The 17,341-nt window shown below is 55.0% G+C and overlaps 2 long non-coding RNA genes across 4 annotated transcripts; both read right to left on the bottom strand.

The window, feature by feature from the left end:
• Positions 1-1,749: 1,749 nt before the first annotated feature.
• LOC311191473 lies at positions 1,750-6,162 on the bottom strand. 2 transcript variants are annotated; one of them, XR_014617279.1, is made up of 4 exons: positions 5,846-6,162; positions 3,758-3,995; positions 2,890-2,986; positions 1,750-2,036 (listed from the first exon to the last, which is right to left on the bottom strand). It is a non-coding gene; the product is annotated as an uncharacterized lncRNA (long non-coding RNA). The 2 variants fall into 2 exon arrangements; XR_014617280.1 differs by lacking the exon at positions 5,846-6,162 and having other exon boundaries at positions 3,758-4,558.
• A 3,919-nt stretch (positions 6,163-10,081) lies between these two features.
• LOC311190771 lies at positions 10,082-16,057 on the bottom strand. Of its 2 annotated transcripts, XR_014617238.1 has the most exons (5): positions 15,953-16,057; positions 14,177-14,633; positions 12,089-12,326; positions 11,221-11,317; positions 10,082-10,368 (listed from the first exon to the last, which is right to left on the bottom strand). It is a non-coding gene; the product is annotated as an uncharacterized lncRNA (long non-coding RNA). The 2 variants fall into 2 exon arrangements; XR_014617239.1 differs by lacking the exons at positions 14,177-14,633; positions 15,953-16,057 and having other exon boundaries at positions 12,089-12,889.
• Between the last annotated feature and the right edge of the window lie 1,284 nt (positions 16,058-17,341).

Raw genomic sequence — 17,341 nt, 5'->3', positions numbered from 1 at the left:
GCGGCTCCGGCGGAAAAATGGCCGCCGGGGGGCTTCCGGGCATGGCGGCGCCCATCTCCGTGCGGCTCCGGCGGTTAAAAGGCGGCCGGGGGGCTTCCGAGCATGGCGGCGCCCATCTCCGTGCGGCTCCGACGGAAAAATGGCCGCCGGGGGGCTTCCGGGCCCCCGTTTGGGGGCGCGAGCTTGGGGGGGGCTACACAGCACAGCTGCCCCGTTCGGGAAGCTAAGCAGGGACCAGTTCGGTCAGCGCCCGGATGGGCGACCTCACCCCGTCTTCGAATCCCCGCACCTAACAGTGCCCCCGCCACGTGCGCCCCTCCTCCCAAAATCTGACCCCCCCCGAGGGAGTCCCATCACCTTCGAGGGTTCCCCGGACCTGACAGTGCCCCGGCCGACCCCGCGACGGGCGAAGGAAACCCCGCCTCACCGGGAGGGAACTTTCGGAACGCTGCGGCTTCCGTGCGCTGCGCCACCCGGGCGCAGTACCGCTGCGTGTCCGCAAGGCGGCAGCACCGAGTGATCCCGCGAGGGGGGGGGCGGGGGGGGGTACCGGCGTCTCTCCGGGAGGGAGCGTCCGGTGACCTCACAGCTTCCCCGTCCGGGAAGCTAAGCAGGTACCAGCTCGGTCAGCGCCCGGATGGGCGACCTCACCCCGTCTTCGAATCCCCGCACATGACAGTGACCCCCCCCCCACCCGCGCGCCCCCTCCCAAAATCTGCCCCCCCGAGGGAGTCCCATCGCCTTCGGGGGTTCCCCGGACCTGACAGTGCCCCGGCCGACCCCGCGACGGGCGGCGGAACCCCCCCCTCACCGGGAGGGAGCGGCCGCCCCGCAATGGCGGCGTCCCTCGTTAAAGCGCCCTGCCGCTCGCGCTGCGCCGCCCGGCCGCAGTCCGCACGCAGCGGGCTCTGCGCGCACCCGCGCAGGAACGCGGCGAGTGTGCACGGAGGCAGCAGAACGCGGCGGCTTCCGTGCGCTGCGCCACCCGGGCGCAGTACCGCTGCGTGTCCGCAAGGCGGCAGCACCGAGGACCCCCGTGTTCGAATCCCCGCTCGGGCCTTTCCGCCAGTGCTCGGGCCTTTCCGCCAGTGCTCGTATCTCTCCGCCTCTGCTCGGCCCTTTTCGGCTCCCCCTGCCCCACTAATTACCCGTCTGCCGCTGACCTGCGCTCATTAACAACCCCCCATCTCCTCCAGCGAATTCAACCCCCCTCCCAACCCTACTGCGACCCCTCTGAGAGCCCTCGAACCCCACCATGGCCCCTGACCCCCTAGAAGACCCCCGAAGGAACCCCCAACACCCCAAAAATAGACCCTAGAGAGACCCCCCCAGAACCCCTCAGAGACACACCCCCCCCCAAAGAGCCCCCCCACGATCCCCTAAAAAGGCCCTTAGGGCCCCCCAACTCCCCAAAGCGACCCCCCAAAAAACCCAGACCCCCCAAACAGACCCCATAAAGAACCCTAACCACCCCCCAAAAAACCTGAGACTCCTTAAAGACGCCCCCAAGCCCCTCACATCCCCCCCAAAATGAGACCCCATAAAGATCCCCTCAAAGAACCCCACACCCCCCCTTAGAGAACCCCCCCCAAAAGCCCTAGACCCCACCAAAAAGAGACCCTGTAAAGACCCCATAGTCCCCCAAAAAGAGCCAACCGCCCTGACTCAGCTGCTGCCAGCCCCATCGATGGAAAGATGCCACAACAACAGTGGCCTTGGCCACGCTTTCTTGGAAACAACTGGTTCCCTCATCACCTCTGAATAATAAAAATTCTAAGGCATTTTACAACAATGTCCAATACAACAGTAAACTGCTGCCAAGTATAACCCAGAAAATTGTTAGCCGATTCTCCTCTGTCGAAACCGTTGCCAGCTTTGGGCTGAGATGCCTCCAAGGTTTGGTCACCTTCGTCTTCAGCCAACATTGCCAAGTCTCTTGGCTGTTCTTCTGGATCCCCTGGAAGAAGACTGGTGACTGCCTGGAGAAGTGACTCAATCTGCTCTTCTGTTAGTCTTTCCTCACTTTCTTCCACCATCTGCAGGTCAAAAACCAATACATTGTTATTCAATCCATACTTCCTTCCTCAGCTCCAAACAGGAAGACTCGGCCCCAGTAAATACTGCTTTCAATGGATGCAAGACGTAGCCTGAACTCATCACAAAAGCATTTTACAAAGTGGAACTCTTGTAATATTGATAACAACACAAAACAAAAAAGCTCCCTTGTTAGCCACGACAGCTGGCATGCCACAGTGAGACCCTGCTTCTGTTACAAGGAGAACACCACGCTCAGAACAGGCTTTCCTCCTAAAGCCTCTCAGCCTAAGAAAAACCAAACCAAAATACCCAAAGAATTCCCACAAACTAGAAACCCCCACAAAGCCCAAAAACCAAAGAAGCCACAAACCCCCATTAAAGACACACACAAACCCCAGACCCCACAAGAAAAGCTGCGGGAACTCAAAACACCACAGAAGCCCCTAGCCCTCCCCCAAACCCGCAACCCACAGAACCCCAAAGCCTTCAAAAGGCAGAGAACCAAAACCCCCCCTTAGAACCCCAGTTAAAAAAAACAAACCAACAGAAAAACCTCACAAGCCCACGCTAACCCCACAAATCCCAGACCCTGTAAAAAAACCAACCCACCCAACCCCTATAGCCACAAAAACCAGGAAAAAAAAAAAAAAAAAAATCAGTAAAACTACAAACACCTTACCAACCTCCTTGGCTCATTTTCTGAGAGGAGCCTGCACCAGCAGACAGACTAACACATTTTAATCCTAAACTCGGTTCTCTGCGTTCTTTCTCTGCCCCTTCTCTACATCCTTTTCTTTCAACTTCCTCTTCCTACCCACAAGGCTGTCTAAACCAATGGATAGAAACACTAACCCAGGTAACAGTACATCCAGTTCAGATAAAGGCAATGAAATCACCAGCGCCAATACTACGACCTTCTTACAGGTACCACAAGCTCCCAAGAACTCACCTGTAACAGGAAAAGAGGAGAAACCATAGAGACCTTAAATGCAATACGCCAAAACCCGAAAGAGACTTATTCTTGTATATTGAATGTTAAAATCACATGCATAATTACAGAATTCTTTACAGCTGAAAAAATATTTTTAGAAGACGACCCTGACAGTCTACCTGCAACTGCTGCAAGATGTCTATAATAAACCCCCACAATTTTCTGTAATTAAAAACAAACAAACAAACAAAAAAAAAAACCAGGAAAGAATGCAATCAATCATCCAGGTAATTCTGAGTTAACTGATGCCCTGAATGGGACAAGTCGAACCCAAGCTAACACCAGCCAGTTTACTGCAATGCTTGTCTAGCATACACATATATAAATCAAAATGACATGTGGCTAGAGGCCAGGTGCAAAAAAAATAAGACATTTGCACACCACAGCAGACAACCTGCCGAGGGCCACGATATGATATGCTGCAGCAGAGTCTTGTGGCTGTTCGCTCAAACACGCTGGTGGAATAGTCTGCATAACCGGCCCTGGGCACGATTTACATGGGGTTTTCTAAGCTATGCCTGATGTGGCTAAGGGATTTTTACTGGGCAATCCTGGTTTAAGACCAGTCTCGGCTCCTAAGGAATGCCAGCCAACAAAGATGTTTTCAGCCGTTAACAAGAGGAACAGAAATCCAACGACGAGCTGCTGCTTTTAAAACGTGGAGTCATCATTGTGACAAATGGCACCACACAGATCTCTGTTAACACATTTGTAGACAAAGTGGAAGACCTGGGGTTGGGGACAGCTGTGCAACTCAGCCTTCATTTCCCGAGGGCAGGTATGCTCCGTCAGCTGCTGCCAGGTGTCGTCGACAACAAGAAACGGGCTGCACTCTGCCGGCTTGTCCACCTCGAACTTCTCAGCGCAGAGCTGGCGAACATCTTCGGTGGTTATAGACAGTCTCACCAGGAAAGATCTTTCCTGTACATCCACAGTACACTCCCTGGAACGCAACATGAAGGTGGTTCTGTAGAATGAGAAAACACACATCAGCAACTCAAAAACCCCAACAGCTGAAGCGTCAGCAACAAACCTGTCCCCACACTGAGACTCACCCCCGCGATTCCCACGCCCGACAGCCACCTCGCCAACTGCAATACTGGTGGCAAAACTGTGGCAAGCGGAACAGAAATTCCTAAGCCAACACCCTCCTTTCCTCATATTACACTCTAACCCTGCAATGACAGCCAAACAGGACTTGTCCTGCCGAGCAAAACCAGGAAACAAAATGCAGTGAGGCTAAGCAATGTCTGAGGCAGCAGGGTCGAGAGATGGTGCTGCTGCACTACTGCCACAAAACAGGCACCTCCTATGGCCGTGTCAGTCAGAAGGAATAAGAAAAAAGCCTCTGCCAGTGGCAGCAAACGGTGCTGATCCCCAAGTTACTGCGTGATAAGCCATCTGCATTCTTATGCTGCAGCACGCAAAGTGTTTTAGGGTGCTTCAGTCCAGTCAGGACACTTTCATTGCATTAAACCGGTGACAATCTGGGGTCCGAGCCCGATTTAACCGGCTTTCCCATGACAGCTTTTTTTCTTTTTTACAGTAAGGCTTAGAGGGAAGCAGAAAGAAAGCTTCCTCGGCAACATTAGGCTAAACCCTAATGGCAAAAGCCTCGTGGCAAAAGCTGGACCTTTTTTCTGTGTTGAAACTGACATGTTCTTACAACTCCGATAACATGGAAAAAGTCTAAGTGCACCCTACAAGGAAATGCAGTTCTACCTTTCAGAAAGCATTTAAAGAGGAAAAAAAACCAAGCAACAACTGGGGGAAAAGCAACCACAAACATCTTTTGAACACATGAACAAAGCAAGCTGCTGTAGTGTGCTTTTTTTAAAAAAAAAAGACATTAACTGTGGTTACAGACTGAAAAAGATACAATTAAAGGAAGTGGAAAAATGGCACAGTGAGAAAGACCTGTTTATCAACTCAGCGGGTGCCAATGTCTGTATGCTAAACCAATCAGGCACGCTAAATCACAATGGCAAAGATGTACATTGCACAAAAGCAAGCCAGCAAAAGCTACCATTGAGAAGGTGGTTCTACCACTTAAGTTCCAAGAAGCACTCTTATCTTTAACAAAGTATTTTTACAGCTTGCAAACTGAAACACTGAAGCTTTGCAGCAGCATTTAAACGAGGTCAGGACTGACCCTGACGAAACAGGGCCTATCCGTTTCTGTTACCGGGGTGAAGCAATTATGAAAAATCAGCCCTAGAGGAGGAAAATCAAGCTGCAGTTTTAGTTCCTAATGTATGTAACACACAGATGTTTTTAAAAGCACGCGCTTTAGACAGACGGGACTGCTTCGAGAAGAGGCTGAAGCTCCCACAAGCACTCCTAACATATACTAAGTATCAAAGTTATTTATGGAGCGGCAGAAAATTGTACTCAATCATCCTCACAATATGGCATTTTTTGCCTTTTCATCCTAGAGACGGAGGGAGGATGAAGGCCTTCCGGGGTCCGAGAGCTGATAAAACTGCAGGAGCCCATCACAAGTGTAGCTACCACATTGTTAAGTCACGATGACTCCCCCTGCTCGATCGAAAATATCTCACCTCATAAGGCAGAGTCCATCAGTAGATTCCCAGGTCACACAGGCCTGCACTCTGCGAGCTGAACAGCTTTCTGTACTTCCACTTTACAGCGGAACCATGAGACTCTCTTGTTATGCTACTGATGTTGCCAACTTTAGGACCACCCTTGGATGGATTTCTACTCCAACAATGTCATCAAAATCTGCGCTGTGAAGAAGAACCCACCTTCCCTAGTCCTTTGCTTCATTTTAAGGAAAATAAACGAATGACAGGTTACCTTCTCCATGCAGAAAACACAGATCCATCGATTCCACCACGTACTCAACTTCAGTATCCAGCTCCAGCATGTCACACCTACTCACCCAGTGTGATAACACAGTCAAGAAGTCATCATTTTCATTCAGCCTCCCTGAGACAAAGGGAATAGAGACAGTCAGAGACAAACTGCGCTTTCCTTACCAGCCTCACCGTTTGAAAGGAAAGTGTTGCTTCGCTGCCTTCGCTGAGAAGTACATCTGTATTACTCTAGATCCTCCTGTAACCAGTGCGCAGCAAAGTGGGTGTCACCTGACACTGGCTGGACAGGACGCCAATGCCAGCTTCGTCCCATACTCTCTAGCGAGCGCAAATCCGACGATGCACACTTTGAGGCGTGCTCTCCTCAGGCAGCAACTCTGTCTTCTACAGGATCTGCTGGAGATGCCCCTCGTTTCATGAACTGCTGCCAACAGCACCTGCATTTATGGAGAATAAAGCATATTCAAGGGCCAGCTTGCTGCCTGGGACAGTGAGATATAGAATGAAAAAAAAAAAAAAGAACACCAGACAACAGGCTAGAGAAATTTTTGGAGAAAACAAGACAGGTGCAGATCACGACAAAGAGATGGAAAAGGAAAGTAACTGCAGTGGCCTGCAGGACAGAGATGGAAGACGAAAAAAGGAGGAAGAGAAAGCAGGAAAAAAGCACAGAGAGAAAAAGAAAAGGGAGAGGGAGATGAAGAAAGAGAAAGGGAGAGAAGAAAAGGGAGCAGGACAGTACAATAGAGAAGTACAGGCAAGGGGAAAAAAAAAAAAAATCAGAGGAGTAGTAAGAAAGGGCAGGGGTCAGTGGAGGGCTGGGAAGGACCAAGACTCACAAGAAGGACAACAGGTTCTGGATGGGTAACCACCCAACTCTTAAACTTTTGGGGACTTAATGGGTACAAGGTATCCAAGAAGAAAGCTCAAATAGCAAGCCAAACAGTAATGTCTCCAATGGGCTTGGACATTTCACAAGGGCAACAAAGGCTGACAAGGAAACAAAAGGCAGAGCAGAACCTGTGCTCCATTTTCATTTACCATAAAAAATTATAGAAACCCCGCGAGCCACGGAACCCCCAAAAACCCAATTAAAACCACAAAAGAAACCCAAACCAGAAAACCAACAAAAGACCAGAGCAAAATAACCACCGAGCCGAAGAAACCAGCAAACCCGGAAACCCCAGACACCACAAGAACCCCCGATAACCACTGAACGCCACAGCAGCCACAAGAGAAGCCCTAAGCCCTCCTCTGCCAAAAGAGCCCCGCGAGACAGAAAACCCACAAGCCGCAACTAGAGAGAGACACAGACCCACGCAAAGCCCCAAATCCCCCCAAACCTGCCAGCCCCGCGGCCCGGACACGCTCAGACTGACCGGAAGAGTCCAGTCGCGCCCCGCCCCGCCGGCCCCTTCGGTGCCCCGTGTCTCCCGTGCCGGCTGCTCGGGGAACGGGAGCTCTGGCCCGGCCGCACCCCCAAGCCCCCGCCGCGACCCCCTCCGCGCACTGCCCGCGCGGCGCGGAGCCCCCCCTCCCGGCCCGGACACCCCGCCGGACGCCGCGGAGACACGTCCCGGCACGGACCGGCGCCGGCAGAAGGCCGGCCGCGGCTGGGGGGGGGGTGGAAGGCGCGGCGCCTCGCCGCCCGCGCGCCCCGCACCGACCCCCGGCCCGCCGCGACCACTCGCGCCGCGACCCGCCGACCGCCCGGCCCCGGCCGACCCCGCGACGGGCGGCGGAACCGGAGCCTCACCGGGAGGGAGCGCCGGCATCCCGACGGGGCCCCTCATCGCCCCGGAAAGCACGGGCAGGCTCCTCGTGGCAGCTCCGCGGTTATACTGCCCGGAAAGGAGCGGGGCATGCCGGGATATACTCCCCCGCAAGGGAGCGGGGCATGCCGGGATACGTTCCAGTGCGGCTCCGGCGGAAAAATGGCCGCCGGAGGACTTCCGGGCATGGCGGCGCCCATCTCCGTACGGCTCCGGCGGTTAAATGGCGACCGAGGGGCTTACGGGCATGGCGGCGCCCTTCTCCGTGCGGCTCCGGCGGAAAAATGGCCGCCGGAGGACTTCCGGGCATGGCGGCGCCCATCTCCGTACGGCTTCGGCGGTTAAATGGCGACCGAGGGGCTTACGGGCATGGCGGCGCCCATCTCCGTGCGGCTCCGGCGGAAAAATGGCCGCCGGGGGGCTTCCGGGCATGGCGGCGCCCATCTCCGTACGGCTTCGGCGGTTAAAAGGCGGCCGGGGGGCTTCCGGGCATGGCGGCGCCCATCTCCGTGCGGCTCCGGCGGAAAAATGGCCGCCGGGGGGCTTCCGGGCATGGCGGCGCCCATCTCCGTACGGCTCCGGCGGTTAAATGGCGACCGAGGGGCTTACGGGCATGGCGGCGCCCTTCTCCGCGCGGCTACGGCGGAAAAATGGCCGCCGGGGGGCTTCCGGGCATGGCGGCGCCCATCTCCTTGCGGCTTCGGCGGTTAAAAGGCGGCCGGGGGGCCTTCCGGGCATGGCGGCGCCCATCTCCGTGCGGCTCCGGCGGTTAAAAGGCGGCCGGGGGGCTTCCGAGCATGGCGGCGCCCATCTCCGTGCGGCTCCGACGGAAAAATGGCCGCCGGGGGGCTTCCGGGCCCCCGTTTGGGGGCGCGAGCTTGGGGGGGGCTACACAGCACAGCTGCCCCGTTCGGGAAGCTAAGCAGGGACCAGTTCGGTCAGCGCCCGGATGGGCGACCTCACCCCGTCTTCGAATCCCCGCACCTAACAGTGCCCCCGCCACGTGCGCCCCTCCTCCCAAAATCTGACCCCCCCCGAGGGAGTCCCATCACCTTCGAGGGTTCCCCGGACCTGACAGTGCCCCGGCCGACCCCGCGACGGGCGAAGGAAACCCCGCCTCACCGGGAGGGAACTTTCGGAACGCTGCGGCTTCCGTGCGCTGCGCCACCCGGGCGCAGTACCGCTGCGTGTCCGCAAGGCGGCAGCACCGAGTGATCCCGCGAGGGGGGGGGCGGGGGGGGGTACCGGCGTCTCTCCGGGAGGGAGCGTCCGGTGACCTCACAGCTTCCCCGTCCGGGAAGCTAAGCAGGTACCAGCTCGGTCAGCGCCCGGATGGGCGACCTCACCCCGTCTTCGAATCCCCGCACATGACAGTGACCCCCCCCCCACCCGCGCGCCCCCTCCCAAAATCTGCCCCCCCGAGGGAGTCCCATCGCCTTCGGGGGTTCCCCGGACCTGACAGTGCCCCGGCCGACCCCGCGACGGGCGGCGGAACCCCCCCCTCACCGGGAGGGAGCGGCCGCCCCGCAATGGCGGCGTCCCTCGTTAAAGCGCCCTGCCGCTCGCGCTGCGCCGCCCGGCCGCAGTCCGCACGCAGCGGGCTCTGCGCGCACCCGCGCAGGAACGCGGCGAGTGTGCACGGAGGCAGCAGAACGCGGCGGCTTCCGTGCGCTGCGCCACCCGGGCGCAGTACCGCTGCGTGTCCGCAAGGCGGCAGCACCGAGGACCCCCGTGTTCGAATCCCCGCTCGGGCCTTTCCACCAGTGCTCGTATCTCTCCGCCTCTGCTCGTATCTCTCCGCCTCTGCTCGGCCCTTTTCGGCTCCCCCTGCCCCACTAATTACCCGTCTGCCGCTGACCTGCGCTCATTAACAACCCCCCATCTCCTCCAGCGAATTCAACCCCCCTCCCAACCCTACTGCGACCCCTCTGAGAGCCCTCGAACCCCACCATGGCCCCTGACCCCCTAGAAGACCCCCGAAGGAACCCCCAACACCCCAAAAATAGACCCTAGAGAGACCCCCCCAGAACCCCTCAGAGACACACCCCCCCCCAAAGAGCCCCCCCACGATCCCCTAAAAAGGCCCTTAGGGCCCCCCAACTCCCCAAAGCGACCCCCCAAAAAACCCAGACCCCCCAAACAGACCCCATAAAGAACCCTAACCACCCCCCAAAAAACCTGAGACTCCTTAAAGACGCCCCCAAGCCCCTCACATCCCCCCCAAAATGAGACCCCATAAAGATCCCCTCAAAGAACCCCACACCCCCCCTTAGAGAACCCCCCCCAAAAGCCCTAGACCCCACCAAAAAGAGACCCTGTAAAGACCCCATAGTCCCCCAAAAAGAGCCAACCGCCCTGACTCAGTTGCTGCCAGCCCCATCGATGGAAAGATGCCACAACAACAGTGGCCTTGGCCACGCTTTCTTGGAAACAACTGGTTCCCTCATCACCTCTGAATAATAAAAATTCTAAGGCATTTTACAACAATGTCCAATACAACAGTAAACTGCTGCCAAGTATAACCCAGAAAATTGTTAGCCGATTCTCCTCTGTCGAAACCGTTGCCAGCTTTGGGCTGAGATGCCTCCAAGGTTTGGTCACCTTCGTCTTCAGCCAACATTGCCAAGTCTCTTGGCTGTTCTTCTGGATCCCCTGGAAGAAGACTGGTGACTGCCTGGAGAAGTGACTCAATCTGCTCTTCTGTTAGTCTTTCCTCACTTTCTTCCACCATCTGCAGGTCAAAAACCAATACATTGTTATTCAATCCATACTTCCTTCCTCAGCTCCAAACAGGAAGACTCGGCCCCAGTAAATACTGCTTTCAATGGATGCAAGACGTAGCCTGAACTCATCACAAAAGCATTTTACAAAGTGGAACTCTTGTAATATTTATAACAACACAAAACAAAAAAGCTCCCTTGTTAGCCACGACAGCTGGCATGCCACAGTGAGACCCTGCTTCTGTTACAAGGAGAACACCACGCTCAGAACAGGCTTTCCTCCTAAAGCCTCTCAGCCTAAGAAAAACCAAACCAAAATACCCAAAGAATTCCCACAAACTAGAAACCCCCCCAAAGCCCAAAAACCAAAGAAGCCACAAACCCCCATTAAAGACACACACAAACCCCAGACCCCACAAGAAAAGCTGCGGGAACTCAAAACACCACAGAAGCCCCTAGCCCTCCCCCAAACCCGCAACCCACAGAACCCCAAAGCCTTCAAAAGGCAGAGAACCAAAACCCCCCCTTAGAACCCCAGTTAAAAAAAACAAACCAACAGAAAAACCTCACAAGCCCACGCTAACCCCACAAATCCCAGACCCTGTAAAAAAACCAACCCACCCAACCCCTATAGCCACAAAAACCAGGAAAAAAAAAAAAAAAAAATCAGTAAAACTACAAACACCTTACCAACCTCCTTGGCTCATTTTCTGAGAGGAGCCTGCACCAGCAGACAGACTAACACATTTTAATCCTAAACTCGGTTCTCTGCGTTCTTTCTCTGCCCCTTCTCTACATCCTTTTCTTTCAACTTCCTCTTCCTACCCACAAGGCTGTCTAAACCAATGGATAGAAACACTAACCCAGGTAACAGTACATCCAGTTCAGATAAAGGCAATGAAATCACCAGCGCCAATACTACGACCTTCTTACAGGTACCACAAGCTCCCAAGAACTCACCTGTAACAGGAAAAGAGGAGAAACCATAGAGACCTTAAATGCAATACGCCAAAACCCGAAAGAGACTTATTCTTGTATATTGAATGTTAAAATCACATGCATAATTACAGAATTCTTTACAGCTGAAAAAATATTTTTAGAAGACGACCCTGACAGTCTACCTGCAACTGCTGCAAGATGTCTATAATAAACCCCCACAATTTTCTGTAATTAAAAACAAACAAACAAAAAAAAAAAAAAACCAGGAAAGAATGCAATCAATCATCCAGGTAATTCTGAGTTAACTGATGCCCTGAATGGGACAAGTCGAACCCAAGCTAACACCAGCCAGTTTACTGCAATGCTTGTCTAGCATACACATATATAAATCAAAATGACATGTGGCTAGAGGCCAGGTGCAAAAAAAATAAGACATTTGCACACCACAGCAGACAACCTGCCGAGGGCCACGATATGATATGCTGCAGCAGAGTCTTGTGGCTGTTCGCTCAAACACGCTGGTGGAATAGTCTGCATAACCGGCCCTGGGCACGATTTACATGGGGTTTTCTAAGCTATGCCTGATGTGGCTAAGGGATTTTTACTGGGCAATCCTGGTTTAAGACCAGTCTCGGCTCCTAAGGAATGCCAGCCAACAAAGATGTTTTCAGCCGTTAACAAGAGGAACAGAAATCCAACGACGAGCTGCTGCTTTTAAAACGTGGAGTCATCATTGTGACAAATGGCACCACACAGATCTCTGTTAACACATTTGTAGACAAAGTGGAAGACCTGGGGTTGGGGACAGCTGTGCAACTCAGCCTTCATTTCCCGAGGGCAGGTATGCTCCGTCAGCTGCTGCCAGGTGTCGTCGACAACAAGAAACGGGCTGCACTCTGCCGGCTTGTCCACCTCGAACTTCTCAGCGCAGAGCTGGCGAACATCTTCGGTGGTTATAGACAGTCTCACCAGGAAAGATCTTTCCTGTACATCCACAGTACACTCCCTGGAACGCAACATGAAGGTGGTTCTGTAGAATGAGAAAACACACATCAGCAACTCAAAAACCCCAACAGCTGAAGCGTCAGCAACAAACCTGTCCCCACACTGAGACTCACCCCCGCGATTCCCACGCCCGACAGCCACCTCGCCAACTGCAATACTGGTGGCAAAACTGTGGCAAGCGGAACAGAAATTCCTAAGCCAACACCCTCCTTTCCTCATATTACACTCTAACCCTGCAATGACAGCCAAACAGGACTTGTCCTGCCGAGCAAAACCAGGAAACAAAATGCAGTGAGGCTAAGCAATGTCTGAGGCAGCAGGGTCGAGAGATGGTGCTGCTGCACTACTGCCACAAAACAGGCACCTCCTATGGCCGTGTCAGTCAGAAGGAATAAGAAAAAAGCCTCTGCCAGTGGCAGCAAACGGTGCTGATCCCCAAGTTACTGCGTGATAAGCCATCTGCATTCTTATGCTGCAGCACGCAAAGTGTTTTAGGGTGCTTCAGTCCAGTCAGGACACTTTCATTGCATTAAACCGGTGACAATCTGGGGTCCGAGCCCGATTTAACCGGCTTTCCCATGACAGCTTTTTTTCTTTTTTACAGTAAGGCTTAGAGGGAAGCAGAAAGAAAGCTTCCTCGGCAACATTAGGCTAAACCCTAATGGCAAAAGCCTCGTGGCAAAAGCTGGACCTTTTTTCTGTGTTGAAACTGACATGTTCTTACAACTCCGATAACATGGAAAAAGTCTAAGTGCACCCTACAAGGAAATGCAGTTCTACCTTTCAGAAAGCATTTAAAGAGGAAAAAAAACCAAGCAACAACTGGGGGAAAAGCAACCACAAACATCTTTTGAACACATGAACAAAGCAAGCTGCTGTAGTGTGCTTTTTTTAAAAAAAAAAGACATTAACTGTGGTTACAGACTGAAAAAGATACAATTAAAGGAAGTGGAAAAATGGCACAGTGAGAAAGACCTGTTTATCAACTCAGCGGGTGCCAATGTCTGTATGCTAAACCAATCAGGCACGCTAAATCACAATGGCAAAGATGTACATTGCACAAAAGCAAGCCAGCAAAAGCTACCATTGAGAAGGTGGTTCTACCACTTAAGTTCCAAGAAGCACTCTTATCTTTAACAAAGTATTTTTACAGCTTGCAAACTGAAACACTGAAGCTTTGCAGCAGCATTTAAACGAGGTCAGGACTGACCCTGACGAAACAGGGCCTATCCGTTTCTGTTACCGGGGTGAAGCAATTATGAAAAATCAGCCCTAGAGGAGGAAAATCAAGCTGCAGTTTTAGTTCCTAATGTATGTAACACACAGATGTTTTTAAAAGCACGCGCTTTAGACAGACGGGACTGCTTCGAGAAGAGGCTGAAGCTCCCACAAGCACTCCTAACATATACTAAGTATCAAAGTTATTTATGGAGCGGCAGAAAATTGTACTCAATCATCCTCACAATATGGCATTTTTTGCCTTTTCATCCTAGAGACGGAGGGAGGATGAAGGCCTTCCGGGGTCCGAGAGCTGATAAAACTGCAGGAGCCCATCACAAGTGTAGCTACCACATTGTTAAGTCACGATGACTCCCCCTGCTCGATCGAAAATATCTCACCTCATAAGGCAGAGTCCATCAGTAGATTCCCAGGTCACACAGGCCTGCACTCTGCGAGCTGAACAGCTTTCTGTACTTCCACTTTACAGCGGAACCATGAGACTCTCTTGTTATGCTACTGATGTTGCCAACTTTAGGACCACCCTTGGATGGATTTCTACTCCAACAATGTCACCAAAATCTGCGCTGTGAAGAAGAACCCACCTTCCCTAGTCCTTTGCTTCATTTTAAGAAAAATAAACGAATGACAGGTTACCTTCTCCATGCAGAAAACACAGATCCATCGATTCCACCACGTACTCAACTTCAGTATCCAGCTCCAGCATGTCACACCTACTCACCCAGTGTGATAACACAGTCAAGAAGTCATCATTTTCATTCAGCCTCCCTGAGACAAAGGGAATAGAGACAGTCAGAGACAAACTGCGCTTTCCTTACCAGCCTCACCGTTTGAAAGGAAAGTGTTGCTTCGCTGCCTTCGCTGAGAAGTACATCTGTATTACTCTAGATCCTCCTGTAACCAGTGCGCAGCAAAGTGGGTGTCACCTGACACTGGCTGGACAGGACGCCAATGCCAGCTTCGTCCCATACTCTCTAGCGAGCGCAAATCTGACGATGCACACTTTGAGGCGTGCTCTCCTCAGGCAGCAACTCTGTCTTCTACAGGATCTGCTGGAGATGCCCCTCGTTTCATGAACTGCTGCCAACAGCACCTGCATTTATGGAGAATAAAGCATATTCAAGGGCCAGCTTGCTGCCTGGGACAGTGAGATATAGAATGAAAAAAAAAAAAAAGAACACCAGACAACAGGCTAGAGAAATTTTTGGAGAAAACAAGACAGGTGCAGATCACGACAAAGAGATGGAAAAGGAAAGTAACTGCAGTGGCCTGCAGGACAGAGATGGAAGACGAAAAAAGGAGGAAGAGAAAGCAGGAAAAAAGCACAGAGAGAAAAAGAAAAGGGAGAGGGAGATGAAGAAAGAGAAAGGGAGAGAAGAAAAGGGAGCAGGACAGTACAATAGAGAAGTACAGGCAAGGGGAAAAAAAAAAAAAATCAGAGGAGTAGTAAGAAAGGGCAGGGGTCAGTGGAGGGCTGGGAAGGACCAAGACTCACAAGAAGGACAACAGGTTCTGGATGGGTAACCACCCAACTCTTAAACTTTTGGGGACTTAATGGGTACAAGGTATCCAAGAAGAAAGCTCAAATAGCAAGCCAAACAGTAATGTCTCCAATGGGCTTGGACATTTCACAAGGGCAACAAAGGCTGACAAGGAAACAAAAGGCAGAGCAGAACCTGTGCTCCATTTTCATTTACCATAAAAAATTATAGAAACCCCGCGAGCCACGGAACCCCCAAAAACCCAATTAAAACCACAAAAGAAACCCAAACCAGAAAACCAACAAAAGACCAGAGCAAAATAACCACCGAGCCGAAGAAACCAGCAAACCCGGAAACCCCAGACACCACAAGAACCCCCGATAACCACTGAACGCCACAGCAGCCACAAGAGAAGCCCTAAGCCCTCCTCTGCCAAAAGAGCCCCGCGAGACAGAAAACCCACAAGCCGCAACTAGAGAGAGACACAGACCCACGCAAAGCCCCAAATCCCCCCAAACCTGCCAGCCCCGCGGCCCGGACACGCTCAGACTGACCGGAAGAGTCCAGTCGCGCCCCGCCCCGCCGGCCCCTTCGGTGCCCCGTGTCTCCCGTGCCGGCTGCTCGGGGAACGGGAGCTCTGGCCCGGCCGCACCCCCAAGCCCCCGCCGCGACCCCCTCCGCGCACTGCCCGCGCGGCGCGGAGCCCCCCCTCCCGGCCCGGACACCCCGCCGGACGCCGCGGAGACACGTCCCGGCACGGACCGGCGCCGGCAGAAGGCCGGCCGCGGCTGGGGGGGGGGTGGAAGGCGCGGCGCCTCGCCGCCCGCGCGCCCCGCACCGACCCCCGGCCCGCCGCGACCACTCGCGCCGCGACCCGCCGACCGCCCGGCCCCGGCCGACCCCGCGACGGGCGGCGGAACCGGAGCCTCACCGGGAGGGAGCGCCGGCATCCCGACGGGGCCCCTCATCGCCCCGGAAAGCACGGGCAGGCTCCTCGTGGCAGCTCCGCGGTTATACTGCCCGGAAAGGAGCGGGGCATGCCGGGATATACTCCCCCGCAAGGGAGCGGGGCATGCCGGGATACGTTCCAGTGCGGCTCCGGCGGAAAAATGGCCGCCGGAGGACTTCCGGGCATGGCGGCGCCCATCTCCGTACGGCTCCGGCGGTTAAATGGCGACCGAGGGGCTTACGGGCATGGCGGCGCCCTTCTCCGTGCGGCTCCGGCGGAAAAATGGCCGCCGGAGGACTTCCGGGCATGGCGGTGCCCATCTCCGTACGGCTTCGGCGGTTAAATGGCGACCGAGGGGCTTACGGGCATGGCGGCGCCCATCTCCGTGCGGCTCCGGCGGAAAAATGGCCGCCGGGGGGCTTCCGGGCATGGCGGCGCCCATCTCCGTACGGCTTCGGCGGTTAAAAGGCGGCCGGGGGGCTTCCGGGCATGGCGGCGCCCATCTCCGTGCGGCTCCGGCGGAAAAATGGCCGCCGGGGGGCTTCCGGGCATGGCGGCGCCCATCTCCGTACGGCTCCGGCGGTTAAATGGCGACCGAGGGGCTTACGGGCATGGCGGCGCCCTTCTCCGCGCGGCTACGGCGGAAAAATGGCCGCCGGGGGGCTTCCGGGCATGGCGGCGCCCATCTCCTTGCGGCTTCGGCGGTTAAAAGGCGGCCGGGGGGCCTTCCGGGCATGGCGGCGCCCATCTCCGTGCGGCTCCGGCGGTTAAAAGGCGGCCGGGGGGCTTCCGAGCATGGCGGCGCCCATCTCCGTGCGGCTCCGACGGAAAAATGGCCGCCGGGGGGCTTCCGGGCCCCCGTTTGGGGGCGCGAGCTTGGGGGGGGCTACACAGCACAGCTGCCCCGTTCGGGAAGCTAAGCAGGGACCAGTTCGGTCAGCGCCCGGATGGGCGACCTCACCCCGTCTTCGAATCCCCGCACCTAACAGTGCCCCCGCCACGTGCGCCCCTCCTCCCAAAATCTGACCCCCCCCGAGGGAGTCCCATCACCTTCGAGGGTTCCCCGGACCTGACAGTGCCCCGGCCGACCCCGCGACGGGCGAAGGAAACCCCGCCTCACCGGGAGGGAACTTTCGGAACGCTGCGGCTTCCGTGCGCTGCGCCACCCGGGCGCAGTACCGCTGCGTGTCCGCAAGGCGGCAGCACCGAGTGATCCCGCGAGGGGGGGGGCGGGGGGGGGTACCGGCGTCTCTCCGGGAGGGAGCGTCCGGTGACCTCACAGCTTCCCCGTCCGGGAAGCTAAGCAGGTACCAGCTCGGTCAGCGCCCGGATGGGCGACCTCACCCCGTCTTCGAATCCCCGCACATGACA

The sequence above is a fragment of the Gallinula chloropus genome (assembly GCF_964237585.1).
Source record: "Gallinula chloropus genome assembly, chromosome: 4".
In the NCBI taxonomy this organism is placed as follows: domain Eukaryota; kingdom Metazoa; phylum Chordata; class Aves; order Gruiformes; family Rallidae; genus Gallinula; species Gallinula chloropus.
The sequence above is the reverse complement of the archived record's forward strand: the minus strand, read 5'-3'. Positions and strand labels throughout refer to the sequence as shown.